This window comes from Peromyscus maniculatus, chromosome 18 (assembly GCF_049852395.1).
Source record: "Peromyscus maniculatus bairdii isolate BWxNUB_F1_BW_parent chromosome 18, HU_Pman_BW_mat_3.1, whole genome shotgun sequence".
Lineage (NCBI taxonomy): Eukaryota > Metazoa > Chordata > Mammalia > Rodentia > Cricetidae > Peromyscus > Peromyscus maniculatus.
The window spans coordinates 3,663,019-3,679,390 of NC_134869.1; positions in this window are offsets into that span (position 1 = coordinate 3,663,019).

Sequence of the window (16,372 nt, forward strand, 5' to 3'; positions counted from 1 at the left end):
TGAACACGGTCTTTGTGATACCAGGCCTTGGGAACCCTATTATTCAGGATACGAAAAATGCTTCCACCTCCATTTGAAACTTAGGCATCTGTGACCTTGGGGTGAGATGCTGTTTATTCTTGGACAAAATGGGGGCACTTTTTGGTTGGCTTCTGGAAGAAAGCTATGTATTACTTTTCTTTTCTAGTCATTGTGATAAAACGCTTGACAAGCAGCGACTTAAGAAGCCAAAGTTTTATTCTGACTGATGGTTAGATGGGAATAGAGTCCATTTTGGTGGGGAAGGGTTGGTGGTAAGAGCACATGAGATTCTTGCAAGCCTTAGGAACAACAGCCTTTCTCAGCCAGTGGGGCTTGACCCAGGGGCTTAAGGTACCAGACACTTAACATCACCAAATGTCCACCTGAGGCAGCGAGCCCAGGGTCATTGTCTTATGCCAATAAAGATTACAGATGCAGACACTTGAAGGAGTAAGAAGGTAAACGTCATTAAGAGATACACAGAACAGTAAGAGATAAAGAGAAAACGAGGCAGGCTCCCAAGATACGTTCAGTAAAAAGGGCCAGTACAGCTCTCAGCATTGCCCTGCGGATGTCCTAAAATGCACATCCTTCCAAGGTCCCTCTGCCCTCACAGCTACCAAGAAGTGGCAGCAGTGTCTGTTTCCTGTCTACCAGATAGATAGTCTGGTGTCTCGTGGAAGCTATCTAACCAGATTACCAAGGCTGGTCTTGTTCCTCGTGGCTTGTCTGCCTGAGTCTTATCAAGTCCTCCTGACTGTTCTAGCTACCCGTGTCTCTGTCTCTCGCACTCGGTGTTCCTGGCTTCACTGTTGCAAACCTCGCATTCCATTTGAACTCTAACATCCATTCCCACTGTAACATACGTCACTTGGAGTTGCACTATGAGCCCTCTTCCCTTTGGCCTGCTGTGAACTAAACTGCTGCCTCGGGTGGCTGGTCTCACTGGGTCAGCAGAGAGCAGACAGGAAAAGAGGCTGGGCTGTAAGATAACCTCAGGGCCTGCACCCTATGACCCACTTCCTCCAGCAAGTCTCCGCCTCTTAAAGGTCCCACAGCCTTCCAAAGTAACACCCCACCTGAGACTGAACCACAGCGTACTGGTTTCCTCCTTGGCCTCCGCTGTCTGGGTTCCGTGACCACCCTTGAATAAATCCTACATTAGAAGGGTGGGACCACACCAGCGAGCCAGAGGAATGGCTGTTCCTTAGTTCTACGGTCTCTGACACTGGGCTTCATTCCGGAGACACCTGTGAGAACAGTGAAAGCAGACCAGGAGATCCAGAAACTGGCCCAACACCCCCAGCTAGTCCTCTGCAGTATCCACTCAGTGTGGTGGCACAGCAATACCACCCAGGCTATAACTGAAGATGAGAAATACAAACCACAACCTTGCAGTAATCTTGCCTAGGTACTGCCAATGAGTCACTGCATGATCAGAGAGCATGCCCTGTCCTGGCAGTATGAGCGGCTGCTGCCACCTTACCAACTGCTGAGAGTTTGTTTCTAGGTCTAGTCTTCCTGACCTACTTAGGAGGTGTATTCAGAACATCCATGGGATTGTTCCTGCTTCCTGACAATATCCAACCCAGAAAAAATAAAATAAAATTCTGCTTCCTAAATCCCAGCAAAATGACTGTTAAAAGGCTTAGGAGCAACAGAAACCTAAAGTTCTAGTGAGTTCCTGTAAACTCTTGCCTCACAACCTCTTATGGATGGCTCTCCATGCAGCTAGTGTGTGTGTGTGTGTGTGTGTGTGTGTGTGTGTGTGTGTGTGTGTGTGTGAGAGAGAGAGAGAGAGAGAGAGAGAGAGAGAGAGAGAGAGAGAGAGAGAGAGAGAGAGAGAGAGAGACAAAGAGCAGTCATAGACCCAACCTGCTCAACTATAGATACACTCCTGGGGATCTTTAGAAGGATGTAACTGACCCTTGCACTCCACCTGAAAAGGTTGTAGCCTGTGTAATCTTTCCATTCTTCTGACAAACACTGCTCAGTATCTCCTGCAGGGCAAGCCATCCCTCTACGTGCTTCAGAGGTGGCTGAGAGCAAGACAGAGGAAAAAAATCTAGGGAGAGCACATGAAGTCAAACCAAATGAGGCAATTTCAGATACTAGAAATCCGATGTAGGAAAAAGTACAGCGAGTCACTGGAATAGAGACTCAGGTTGGAGAGAGAAGTGGCACCATTTTGAGTAGGTGGTCACAGAGGCATGGGTATTTAGAGAGTCTGATGGATGGGAATGTAGTCTCCAAGATCCATGAAAAGAAAAGAATGAGAAGTGTGGAGCCCTGAGGACAGAGAGTGCTGAGTACGCTCCCTCAGTAGAGAAACCAGGCTAGAGGCCAGGTGAGGACAGGAGTAGGGGCTGGGGACCGGGGAACAGGGGGTGAGGCTGGGGAGCAGGAGTAGGGGCTGGGGAGCAGGCATGACCTCATGCAGCTAGTACAGGTGTGGATCATTTGAGAGACAATGCATGAAAAGTTCTGAAGGGATGAAATATGGAGGGAAGAGCAAGCACAGTGCCTTTCATTCCCCCTTTAGGGATGTGTTTGTTTTGTTGTGTCTTGTCATCTTATAGATAAAGGTTTGCTGCATTTGGAATGCTTCTAAACATAATTAATCCAAAGAAAATCATCACTGCACGCCCCGTTTGCCAGCTTCTTTCTCTGTGGTGGGAAAACCACACCATCCAACTGTGGTTTCCTGCCTTCGAACAGCAACTGCTTTGTGCAAAGGAGAGAAAAGATTTTGAGTCTGCTGAGTAGGAGACAAGAAGGTGTGAGGCACAGGGAGTCTGTTTTCCTGATTCTCCTCCCCAGACAGGACTCCCCACCATGCCGGAGGGCTTGGATTTTGTTTACATTTTTCTTTCTTTGTTGACAAGTTGCAAGATGGCTGCCTTGGCTGCTATGAATGTAAGACACTCTGTAAATCAGAGTTCCTATTCTGTGTACACTTCAAAGTTGGGAGACCCCAGCATACTTCTCCATCATTCTTCTTCTGAGGGATCCTCAGAAGGTCAGTAGCCCCAATGTCTCTCATTCATCTTGTCGTCTCTACGGTGGTTCCATCTCACACCCTCACAAGGAAAAACACCAACATGGCATGTGGAGCCACAGTTGAGAACCAGGGAGAGCACGCTCACATCTTATGATGATTAAAGGTGATTAAAATTGTCCTCATTTGGGCCTGGAGAAAGGGTTTGGTGTGAAGAATACTTGGTGTCTTTGCAGAGGACCCAGGTTCACTTCCCGGCACACACATGGCTGCTCACAAACATTCATGACCCCAGTTCCAGGTGAGGGAGGATTCAGTTCCCAGAACACACACACATGGTACTCACAACTATCCAACTCCAGTTCCAGGGGATCCAATGTCCTCTTGTGACCTCCATGGGCACCAGACATGTACATGGTGCACATACATGCAGGCAAAGCATTCACAAACATAAAATAAAAATCAATAAATGCTTTTAAATCTTTTAATGTTCTATTTTGTTATTGGTTATTGGTAAGCTCTCAGTGTGCTTTCTTTTAAACTCTAGTGCTTGCACGCGTGCACACATGAGCGTGTGTGTGTGTGTGTGTGTGTGTGTGTGTGTGTGTGTGTGTGTGTGTACCATCTATGAAAAACATAGACAGAAGAGCTGTGCTTTCAGGCATCCACAGGAGTCTTTGATAAGATAGACATAGATATAGCAACTACTGTAGTTAATTTAGAGGGAGGATTGTTTGAGACAGGGTCCTGTGTAACCCAGGCTTCTCTCAAGTTTGCTGTAGCTCAAGGCTGACCTTGAACTTCTGGTCTTTTCTAGCCTCCCAAGGGTTTGGATTTCAGGCTTCTCCACCACACTCAGCTTCTACCACCCACACAAACCCAACGCCACCTGTTCTAAACCACATGCTACTCTCTCCAGATTCAAAATCCCAAAGGGAAGGCCCAAGGTGAACGCTTTCTGAGGTCAGGAAGAAAGACAAGCTGTCATCCCTTAAATCAAAATGTTAGAGGACCAACGGTGACTTAAACAGGACAAGACAATCTTCCCAAACCCTTAAAAAAAGTTCATTTTCTGGGTAGTTAAAAAGGCTGTTGCCCCATAGTGTGTAATGTTGATTTAAGAACACTGACTCTGGTACTGTCGTCTGAGCATGAGGAAACAGAGGCCCACAGAAGTCTCACTCTTGGTTGACCCCTCATTTAGAGCAAGAACTTGAACCCAGAATCTCCTGCAACTTGTCCACTCAGACTGTGTGACTGCTGAGAAGGAGAAGGAAACAAATGGTAGCTCGCATCCAGGCACAGGAAGTCCTTCCCTTGGCATTTCCTCCTACAGAGAAGCTCCTCAGATGCAAATCTCATTGAATTACCACTTCCTGCTCTCCTCACATCTTCTCTAGCTCCCATGATTCTTAGGAGCAAAATAAACGTGCCTAGCTGGGCGATAAGCTCATATCCATCTCTCCTTCCTCCCATCATCTTTTAGCTCCTTAGACTCTCCATACTCTCCCACCGCTGTGCCTCAACACAAAGCTGTCTCCTGCCTTGAATATCTATCCCTCTCTCTTCACCAAATTAATTTCTGCTCACACTTCAAGCTTTGCTTGGGAGTTATTTCTTCTGAAAAACTTTGTCCCACTTTCCCAGTGACAGCTTGAACCTGAGGGCGGTATGCATTCCTGTCAGTGTGTGACTCTGTTTCTCCCAGTGGATGCCAAGACCAGGATGGTTGGCTTCTCTGTGGTCTCACTAGCATGTTGCCAAGGCAGGACCTCAATAGTGGAGGAGAGCCTTTATCTGGCTCCCACCAAGGCCACCTTCTAGAGGAGACAGACAAGAAAACAAAGAAATACAAATAGTGACTTTAAACCACCTTGTTGGAATGAGTGCATGGAAGCTATTTGGCCACACACAGGGCTAAGATTGGGAATACAAGGTCAGAAGGCCATCAGGTAGTAATGGGGACATTTAAAGAGACATCTGAGGATTCAAAGAGCTAGATCAACAGTTCTTAAAGCCCCTTGGCTCTTTTTTAATCAAATGATGCGCGCGCGCGCACACACACACACACACACACACACACACACACACACACACACACACACACACCAGGAGAATCCAGAATGCAAGGTTTGGAACCACAGCTCAGGTAGACCCTGATAATGGAGAAAAAGAGATCTAGGAAGTCATCCAGAGTTCTGACATGAGATGCCTGCTGGGATTCCATTTCAATCCCACAATGTCTAGGCAGTTGTCTACTTTGTCCCCATGGTTTGCCATTTCAGAAAGGGAAAGAGGAAAGTGGAGTGCCAAACCAGGCAGTAGACCCCTCACCAAGCATCTATATCCTTGTATCGCCAGCCCGCACAAGTTTGCAAAGCATAAATTAATCAATGTGAAGTGTATGCCTCAGTGGCATTTAGCACATCCTCAACGTTGTGCTTCCAAAGTCGCAATCTAATTCCAGAACATGGCCACCTCCCCCAAAGGGAGCCTGGTACCCACCTACTGTGGGATGTCTTTCTGTATGCTGTGAATATATGTTGTTCCCATTGGTTAAGAAAGAAGCTACTCTGGCCTATAGTGAGTCAGGTTATAGCCAGGCAGGAAATCCAGGAGAGAGACAGGAAGAGGAAGGGCAGAGTCAGGAGTTGCCAGCCAGACACAGAGGAAGCAAGATGACAAGGCAGAACTGAGAAAAGGTACCAAGCCACGTGGCTAAATATAGGTAAGAATTATGGGTTAATTTAAGTATAAGAGCTAGTCGGTAATAAGCCTGAGCTAATGGCCAAGCAGTTATAATTAATATAAGTTTCTGACTGATTATTTTATAAGCAGGCTGCAGGAACTCGGGGCAGGGTGGGACTGGAGAAAACTTTCGACTGCACCCACCAAGCAATCATACCCCACCCCTCACTCCACACTCACCAATCCACTTTTTGTCTTGATGGATTTGCCTGTTCTGGGTGTTTCATACAAGTAGAGATGCTGCTACATTTTATACGTGGATCATGTGGAATTTATACCCTATCAAAGCTGTATATTGTTTGTGCTCCTATGAACTCACTGACTCTCAGGGCAAACTAAGATCTGGAGTGAGAGGTTTGTCCACTGTCGCTGGGCTTCTCTAACAGGGGAGTGGAGAGAGGAAAGGAGGGGATGGTTCCCAGCAGGCAGCTAGACAAACCCATTGCCTGGTTCCACTCCCCACCTGGATGAAGGTTTGGCACTCTTGTAAGATAAATGACATCATGTCCTTTTCCTGGAAGTAAATTACTTGGGAAATATTCCTTTCTGAGGCATTGAGAGCATGTTTGCCTAGGCACTGGATGCTCACCATATAATAGGCATGGAATCTGGAGAATTATCAAGCTATGATTCAAACCAAGGACAGGAATGAATTTGCCTGAACATTTTTTGTTTACATTTTTAAATTTTAGCTCTTGGTTACATTAAAAATTGTTCATGCATGTGGTTACCATGTTATATTTCAAGACATGTGTACATCATATAATGTTTAAGTCATGGTAAATGTACTGGTCTCCTCACACACAGAATGGAACACATTTAAAATCTTCTATTCCAGTGGTGGAGCATGCCTTTGATCCCAGCACTCGGGAGGCAGAGGCTGGCAGATCTCTGTGTTCCAGACGGCCAGGGCTACATAGAGAAACCCTGTCTTAAAAAAAATCTTTTATTCTAATTTCTATTTATACATTTTCACGTGTTATTGTGGAAGATTTAAAATATGGTTGGATAATTTTTAATGATAAAAAGGTACAAAAACTCATAAATTTGTCTATATAATACATATATGTGTGTGTCCATTAACAAATTTAGTATTCAGCTACAACTATTTACTGAATGTAGCCTTTTCATTTGAATCTCATTTTAAGCTCTAATATTTAAAGAGCAAAATACTACGAAATCTTAAAAGGAGCCTGAGCAGTAGCTGGAATGCACATGCGCTGAAGTCTTTATCACAGTGTTTTGTCATTTTATAAGTTCAGTTTTCAAAAACCTAATTTAAACAGCTGCATATTCGTCTCTCTAAGCAGGACAAGAAAAGAAGCTTGGTCCTGAAACTCTGGAACAGGCGTTTCTCCTGGAAAGTCCTCCTCTCTCAAAGGACTCCCTCCCCCTACATCCTTATATCATAGGCTACTTTAAAGGAGACCAAGAGAGCGGCATTCTCACCCTCATGATTGCCTTACAAGTGGGTTTGCAAATGCATGTGATGGAGTCTTCCTTTGGCTGCCACACCCTCATCAGCCGAGTTTTAGGAGCTGCATGGAAATCAGTCAAACGTTTATGCTAGAATCTCATAAATTCGCCTCACACAGCCAGAATGTCTATCGTGTCTGTGTTGCTAATTGGCCTATGAAATGGCTCTGTTGCCATGACTAAGTAAACAATGTTCGGGGACAGTGATGATTAAATTGCTCGGAAGGGAGGAAGGAAAGGTGGAGAGCTGCCACTGAGTCATTAGCAGAAGGCATTTGGAGCCCTGAGTCGGGAACCTGGATTTAGAGGGATTTCCGAAGGAAGCAATTTCCGAATTTAGGCAGGTCCTGTGAGCAGAGGCGACAGGGCCGGGTGTAGAGGCAGAATGAGGACATCCTTCTCGAATCTGAAATGCTACAGCAGATGTCGGAGAGCATAAAAGGACGTTGATGTTAAACCACTGCAGTGTCCCCAAGCTTAGGGACCTTAAAAGGTGATTCCAGACCTGTCTCAGGCGGAAAACCCTAGATCAAAGCTTCCTGCTTCTGAGTCCCCATGCCTCTGTGTGCTTGTGTGCGCATGCATGTGTGTGCGCGCGTGCATGTGTGTACTCATGTACCCATGCAGACGTGAAGATGCAGGCACACTTGCTCATGTGTGTGTGGAGGCCAGAAGTCAACATCAGTCTTCCTCTATCACTTCACCCCTAATGTTTTTTGAGACAGGCTGTCTCATAGAACCTGGAGCTCACTATTTTAGCTAGATGGCCTAGCTCCTGAGCGTTGGCAACTGCCTATCTCCACCAGCCTCAGCACTGTGCCTGCTTTTCACCAGAACCCAGCAAGCACTGTACCTGCTGAGACAGCTCCTCAGCCCCAGAGTCTCTACCCATGTCCCTACAGACTCAGTTTCCCATCTTGATTTTCTTCAGCCCCCCTCACTGAAGCTTGTAAACAGCAGTCAGAACCAGCTGCTTCTATCCCTATCGTGAATCAGCTTTCTCCCTGTGGTGCTTTATTTCAGTTGAAATCCAGTTTCTGAGTGTCTCTGCAATAACCCTGGTGATTGCTCACATTATGTTTACACTAGAACAGGGCAGGAAATTGCAGGCTTAGAACTTGGGAGCCACAGAGACGGCAGTCACCACTGGTGGCAGACCGACCTACAGTCCCTCTGCTCTTCTGCCTACGGCGTGGACAGAACCCGTGAGACCAAGACCTCAAGAGCCAGATCTCCTTGTCCAAATTCTGACCTCACCATCTACTAGTAAGTTACTTGGTCATTCTGTGACTCGGTTTCCCTATTTGTCAAAAGGGTAAATAAGTACCTGCATCAAGTTCTGAGAATTGGGTGGGTTTGTAGAGGTCACATGGTAAATACCAATGAGGATTTGATTGCAGGAGAAAAGTATTGTAGGGATACGGTTGCCATTACTAGCCATTGTTTTGTGTGGCAGCCCACAAATGGTAAACATTCCATCATTTGTGGTTGCCATGCTCATATGACTTCAGACAATCTCAAAGAGAGAATCATGATTCCCATTCATTTGAGAAGAAATGCTGTTATTGAGCCGTTAGTAATGGAGGAGGCCGTTTCAGGAGGCCAACTCCCCGGCTGCTGAAGAAACAGATACAGGATAAAGTGTGCTCTCATATGCATGCACACAGGACTCAGTAGAGACCCACAGGAGGCGCTGGTGGTAAGAACATGAGGTCAATCAGGCAAGACTCCCTCCAGGAGCCACACCAACTGAATGGTGTTAGCCACAGGACTGGTACCCCTGGAGAGGAGGCAGCCACAACCCGCCTGCCTTTGTCCCACCCCCAGCCTTTCATGAGCTTCTGTAGCTCCAACAGCCCTTCACTATCACCTCTGCACTGGCACAGGAGCTCCTGATGGGTGTGTTTTCCCTTCCTTCATCCCCAGCTTCTGACCAAGGCCACGCGCTGAGTGAGTGTGAAGTGTTCCCCACAGACTCATGTTCTGAAAATACAGTCTCTAGTTGGTCACACTGTTTTTGGAGGCCATGGAAACTTTGGGAGGTGGGGGGTCTAACTGAAGGAAATGGGTTACTGGGTAAAATCCTTGGGGTTATCTGTCTCTTCATCTTCAGTCTCTACCCCCTCCCCTCCCCTTAACTTCCCCTTCCTCTCCCCACCTCCTGCCCTCCCCTCCCCTCCTCTCTCCTTCTCTCCAATCCCCTGCCCTCCTCTCCCCTCCCCTCTCCTCCCCTACTCTCCCCTCCAGTGAGGTGAAACAGCTCCTTCACATGCTTCTGCCCCCACCTGTCCCAGAAATATGGAGCCAAGTGACCATGGACTGAGCCCTTTGAACTGTGGGCCACAAAACAAACAAAACAAAAACCAAATTTCCCTCTTCTGTTTATTTATGTCAGGCATCCATCACAACAACAAAAAGCTAGCACGGGTCATCAACTAATCCCCTCACTGGCAAGTCTTCTATCCGGCCAGGAAGAATTAATTCCTCTTCCCTCCATGTCTTAGGTATATTCTTACCACACTGTAGCATCATATATTTATTTCCTTTCAACCTCCAGCCCTAGTGAAACTGTGAATCCTACAACATTAAGGTTTTATTTGATTTTGCATTCCTAGAACCCCAGGCACATGGGGAAGGGTCAAGCAACTTGAGCTATTATTTCTCAGCTGAACAAATCTCCCTGAGACACGGCATCAGTCCAAAGAGAATGTGTTTGAAGACGGAGTCAGTAAACTAGATCAAAGACTGTTCAAAGCAATCTTGTTCAGGGAAACGGCAATTTTGCTCAGCAGCCCCTGACTTCCTCTCTTCTTAGGATCCCAAGCACTTGCTTTTTGAAATGTACAACCAAAAAGAAAAAGTAATGAGAGCAAAATATACTTTCAGAGTCCCACATCCCTGTCAAATACACAATCTTGGTATCTGAGCATCTCTTGCTGTCTAGTGAACATTTGTGGGTAGTCAGAGATGCTAATCTAGGTTTCTTTGCACAATAAATTGGAAGCAATTCTGCCTATGGGCAAAAGAATGAAATTGTTATCCTCTGTAGCTTGTCAGGTCAATACAAGGTCAATTCTGGCTCTGCCATGAGGAGGGACTTTGCCTCAGCCCCTCCCCTCCCATACACACACAGCGAATGGTGTCACTACAGTGAGCCACCAGCAGACAGCCTGTGGCAGCAGCAGTGGGATAAACTCAGGCAAGAATTTCCTGCTCCATGACTCTAGAGGTACCATTCCTATTGTGTGCCCTGTACACGGCACATCTGGATCATCTGGCATGTAAGCTTTGCAGTTAGTTGTATAATACATCAGCACTAGTCAGCTGGGCTATTCGGTAGTTCAGAATTTCCAATTCAGTCATACTGATGGGCTTGGGAACCCACACCTTAAAGTGACCCGTGAGCCTGCCCTACCCCTGTGTCCCACCAGATGGTATGGTGGGATACAGGGGTCTTATTGGTCCTGGTCTTATTGTGACACTATGCTGACCTAGCAAGTACCTTGCTGTGACAATGGTATGACTGATCCCATAGCCCTCTCCCTTCCCTAACTTAAAATGATTACACACTTAAAAATCAGCAAAATGAATTTCCTCCCTCATTTGCCAGGTGGGCTGCTGAGCTGTTATAATGTAGCCGTCATTACAAAAAAAGAAGAAAATAAGATGAGCATTAAGAACCCCACATGGGTGTGCTTATGTATAACTTTCTGCAAGTTGCTAGCCCTCCACCTATACCTTAAGCTGGCCATTCCCAACCTGTGGGTCATGACCTTTTCGGGGGTCCAACAATCCTTTTACAGGGGTCGCCTAAGACCATCGGAAAATGCAGATATTTACATTATGATTCATAACAGTAACAAAACCCCAGTTATGAAGTAGCAACAAAAATAATTTTATGGTTTGAGGTCACCACAGCATGAGGAACTGTATTAAAGGGTCACTGCAGCCTTGGGAAGGTTGAGAAGCCCTCTTAGGCACTTCATTTTGCCAGTGAAGAGGTCTCACATTATTCACTTTTCTCTCTAGGAAGAACATCAGTTTTGTTCACATTCGCAAATGTAAATATGGTCCCAATTATGAAAAGAAAGTCCATTTGATCCCTGTCTCTACCACTCTCTCTAGCCTATCTCCTTTCCCCAATTTATGGGTCATCTCTATTTCTCCATGATCTGGTTCCAGTCAGTTCCGTGATCTGGATACAGTTGATGAGTATTTGGTGGCATCTTCTTGGGGGTAGGATATTAGATCTCTGCTGTTAAGATTTCTCTCCATTCTTGCTGTTTTCCATGGAAAGTGTCCTGACACTCGGTACAGGTTTCCTATGCACACACAACCTTGAGGTGAGCAATTTCCTTTGCCATTCATTTCTGCTGTGATATACTGCCTAGCCACCTGCCCCAAAGTCAGAGGCATGATTGAGCATGGACTTGAACCCATGAAACTATGAGCTAAGTTGACTGGGGTAAGGTACCTTGTCACAGGGATGAGATTTGACTAACATGGTCGTTAATAATGACAGAGAGAGATCTTTTAAAAAATTATTAGGCTTAAGTTGCAATTATTTGAATTAAGAACACACGCCTCTATTTTGTTTGTTCGTTTTATTTTTTTATGAGACAGGGCCTCACTATAGCCCTCACTGGCCTGGAAATCATTATGTAGATTAGGCTGACCTCAAACTCTGAGAGCTACCTGCCTCTACGCCCTCAATGCTGGGACCAAAGGCGTGTGCTAACCTGCCTGGAGCAGAACATGCAGCTCTATGGAGGCATGCAAAGGAACTGTGCATGCCACATACAGTGATGTCTGACAGGCAGCAGCCTGGCAAAGCAAGCTACAGGCAGAGTAGACACATCTGTAAAGTGTGTAAGTTCCTACGGTAAGTTCCATATGAAAGGTCTTGGAAAGCAGTGTGTGGAGTTTGTTAATAGTAGAGTTACCCCAAGAAGCAGAAAGAGAAGGATTTTGTAAAAAGTGTGTAATGCTTTTTATCCTTCTGCACAATGTCAAATTATTTTACTCAGCAGCATGTGCTACTCTGTAACTGAAATGAATTCAATGGGGAAAAGTGCTGGGGATTGTGCTGATCACCCAGGTTCAAGGACCATTGCGTCAGGCAAATGAGATAAATCCCATTAGTTTAACATCTCAGTTAAAAGAATTAAGCTTTCCATCCAGAAAGAAGATCTTCCAATTACCCTGTAACCACCAAGCCTCAAGCAATGCCAGCACCTGGGAGTCCTTGTCTATGCAGTAAGTAATCAAATATGATGAGGGTAGAAAAGACAACTAATTGGAAACTGGAAACGGAAACATAAATGGGGAGGGAGTAAGGGTGCCTAAAACCACTTACCGGGACAGCAGACTAGAACATTATATTTTGGCCCACCACCTACACTTCCAGGATACATGATAATTTGTTTCACTTCTGTAAGTAAAAAGATTCATAAAGCAAACTAAAGCTTATGCTCCAATTCCTTCTGAACAGGCTAAATTTTAATGGTCAAGTGGCCAATATATTAAACTTCTCATTGAAACATGTAATTGTTTATCATTTCAGTATCTATCTCAATAAAATGCACTGAGTCAGCCCCAAATACAGTATTCTTTAATATTCCATTGGCTGAGGGTATAGTTCAGTTGGTAATGGGCTTGCACAAAGGCATGGGGTGAATCTTCAGCTCTGTGTAAGACTGGGCCTGCTGCTGCACACCTGAGATCTCAACACTTAGGAGGTAGAGGCAGGGGAATGTGGGTTCACGTCCTTGCTTCTTTGTCCATGAAGGGAGAGAGCCTAAACGAGTGAGCAGGGTCAGGCGGACACAGCTCTCCCTCCGGGGAGACATTTAAGTGTTACAGCTCCACTTCATTCCAGGAAGAAAAGAGAACATAAAGGCTGGGCACGGTGGCAGGGGTATCACCTAATTTTCATTAAGAGGCACGCTCCTATCATAAGGCTCCTAGTACACGCAGCAAATAAGGCTTCCAGCAGGAATCTACGTCAAGGTTCAAGCCAAAGATAAGTCAGGTATCTGGTTTGGAGACAGCTTTCAGATAAGGTCAGTCCTCCAGGCCCAGGACATTCTCCAGATAAGGGCAGCCAAGAGCAGGAACTTCTGCTGGAGGAAGGGAGCCCTGTGTTGCCGAGCCACTGAGATAATCTGCCTTGGGGAGACTTCTACCAGTCAGCAAATATCTTCCAACAGAGGATCAAAAAAAGTTCAAGGTCATCAGCAGCTACAGAGGGAGCATGAGACCTTGGATGCACCCCCCAAAAGGCTGTAGTTTAATATTTTACATAAAATTCCTCTGCCACTATTCAAAATTAATGATGATGATAATTCTCCATCCTTAAATTGTATTTGAGATACCAGATCTTATACCTTTTTTTCTTTCTTTCTTCCATTCCCCCTTAATGCTGGACTCTCAACATAGCACTCTTAAAGAGAAAAGCAACTTTACCAGAAGGTAGAGGAACATGAGTGTAGAAACTTCTTCCTTGGCTGGAGAGATGGCTCAGCCATTAAAGGCTAGGCTCACAACCAAAAATATAGAAAACTTTTTTCAGTAGGTATTTAAAAGCTGCAAGTGACCCCCAACTCAATTATCTCACCAGATAAACATGCAATGCCAGTTCCACATCTGGACTCCTGGTGACTATACATGGGATTGTCAGTGATTTGTGGAATCTGGCAAAATTTCAAAACAGTAAATATCCCTTGATATGCGACATACATTACTTGCTATAAATAAGTTATGATAAGATCTACAATAAATTTAAAAGGTTTGCAGCCTCAAAACCGTCACGTCTTTTGGTAGTTATTAATTCAGCAATTGTTTTTTTATTAAGCAAATGGCTTTTGCATATATATTACCTTCTTGCTTCAGAACACTGAAGGGTATTCAAAGCAGGACAGCCACATTCTGCCCTGGAACTGGGGCAACAGACATCCACAAACCCCAAACTCTTATGCAGCCAATCAAGTGCCAGAAAGAGAGGGGAAAACTGGCTCCAAAGAACCATGCAGAAAAAGTGGAAGTGATACTGGTGGGGCAATTTTCTAAATAGTTTACTTTTATTATAAACAAATCAACAAATCAACAAATAAATAGAAGGTCTGTTTCAGCAATTCAAGCTTTTGGGAGAACTTTTTCCTAACTAGAGCAAATAGTAAGTCTATTTTGGAACAGGGCAGGCTATTTATAAAGGGGTGGGAGGTAAAAAGAATATTTGTGTAAGAAAGCAAATGTTTCCACAGCCAGCCCTCGGTTTCAAATTTCTCATTATTTTTCCCAAATGACCCATTAAATCTTAAGTAAATACAAAGTTAGATTCCAGATCATTCCTTGAACCATGACTCCCACATGCAATACAGGTGATTTCCCCGTGTCGTTTGAGAAGAAGGAGCCTCAACTGAAAGAAATGTCCCCACCGAACTGGCCTGGGCCACTGTGGGTGGTGCCATCCCCAGGCAGGTGGTTCTAGATGGTATAAGAAAGCAGCCTGAGCATGCTATGGGAGTTAGCCTCCAGGAGAAATAGTGTTTCTCCATGGCGTTTGCTTCAGTTCCTGCTTCCAGGTTCTTATTTCCAGGTTCCTGCCTTGAGTTCCTGCCGTGACTTTCTTTAAGGATAGAATGTGATGTTGAGCTGTAGGCTTAAATAACCTTTCCTCTCCAACTTGCTTTTGGTCATGGTGTTTTACCAAAGCAATAGAAACCCTAATTAAGACACCTGCCGTGCTGTGACCACAGTAAGTACAAAACAGCCAGAGGACAACCATCAGGAACCATCACCTTGTTTTCTTGAGGCAATCTCTTACTGTCTTGGAATTTGCCAAGCAGATTGGGCCGGCTGGCCAGTGAGCCCAAGACTTGCCTGTCCACCTCCCCAATGCCAGGACTACATGTGGCTTCTTTAGGTTGGTTCTGGGGAGTGAACTAAGATCCTTGGAGTTGCCAGGCAAGCAGTCTACCATCTGGGTCATCTCCCTAGTCCCCGGGTGTATACTGTGGAAAACCCTTAGTTTTATTTAAATGTGTGTCACTTATCAGCCACACTTTTCCTGTCATACATCAGCTCACTCTCTTGTCCCTAAAAATAGATAAAACCATCAATTTCAGGGTCAAAATAGACAGCATCTCCTCAGTCATGAATACTAATGACAAATACATTTGTAAGCAAGACCTCATGATGCAGATCTGTTTAAGGTGTCCCCTGGAACTGCCAGAGAATTTGTAACATCACATATTCTGCATCTTTCTCTGTCCTGCCCTTTGGACTGGTACAAACATGTATGTGGGAGCATGAATTTCTTTTCTACTCAATATCTGTGCTCCAAGAACTAACCCTACCCCCACTCTTGCATGCTTTATCAGTGACTTCTGATTACAATATTAGAGGAGACACAAGACCCTTCAGAAAGTTCCAGGTTAGCCACTGTGGTAGTTTGAATGTAACTGATCCACATAAGCTCATAGGGAGTGGCACTATTAGGAGATGTGGCTTTGTTGGAGGAAGCGTGTCACTGTGGGGGTGACCTTTGAGGTTTCCTATGCTCAAGATATGCCTAGCTCAGTTCACTTCCTGCTGCCTGCAGATCAAGTTGTATTACCTCATGGCTCCTTCTCTATCACCATGTCTGCCTGCATGCCACCATGTCCCCCCATGATGATAATGGACTAAACCTCTGAACTGTAAGTCAGCCCCAATGAAATGTTTTCCTTTATAAAAGTTGCTGTAGTCGTGGTGTCTCTTCACAGCAATAAAAACCCTAACTAAGACAGCCATTTGTAGTGGCATACAGGTGTAATCTCAGAAGCCTGAGGCAGGAGGATTGCTATAAGTTCAAGGCCAGTCTGGGATCCATAGTGAACCCAACATCAACCTTGAATAAAAAGTGAAACCCAATTACAAAAAGCCAAATCTGGGTTGGTGAGTGACTCCGTGGATAAAGGCTCTTGCTGCTGAGCTGGACCAACCGAGGTCCCCCAGAGCCCATGTGGTGGAAGGAAGCAACAGACTTTCAAAGATTGTCCTCTGACGTCTACACGAACCACACACACACACACACACACACACACACACACACACACACACAAAACTTTAAAAAGAAAAAGCAAACAA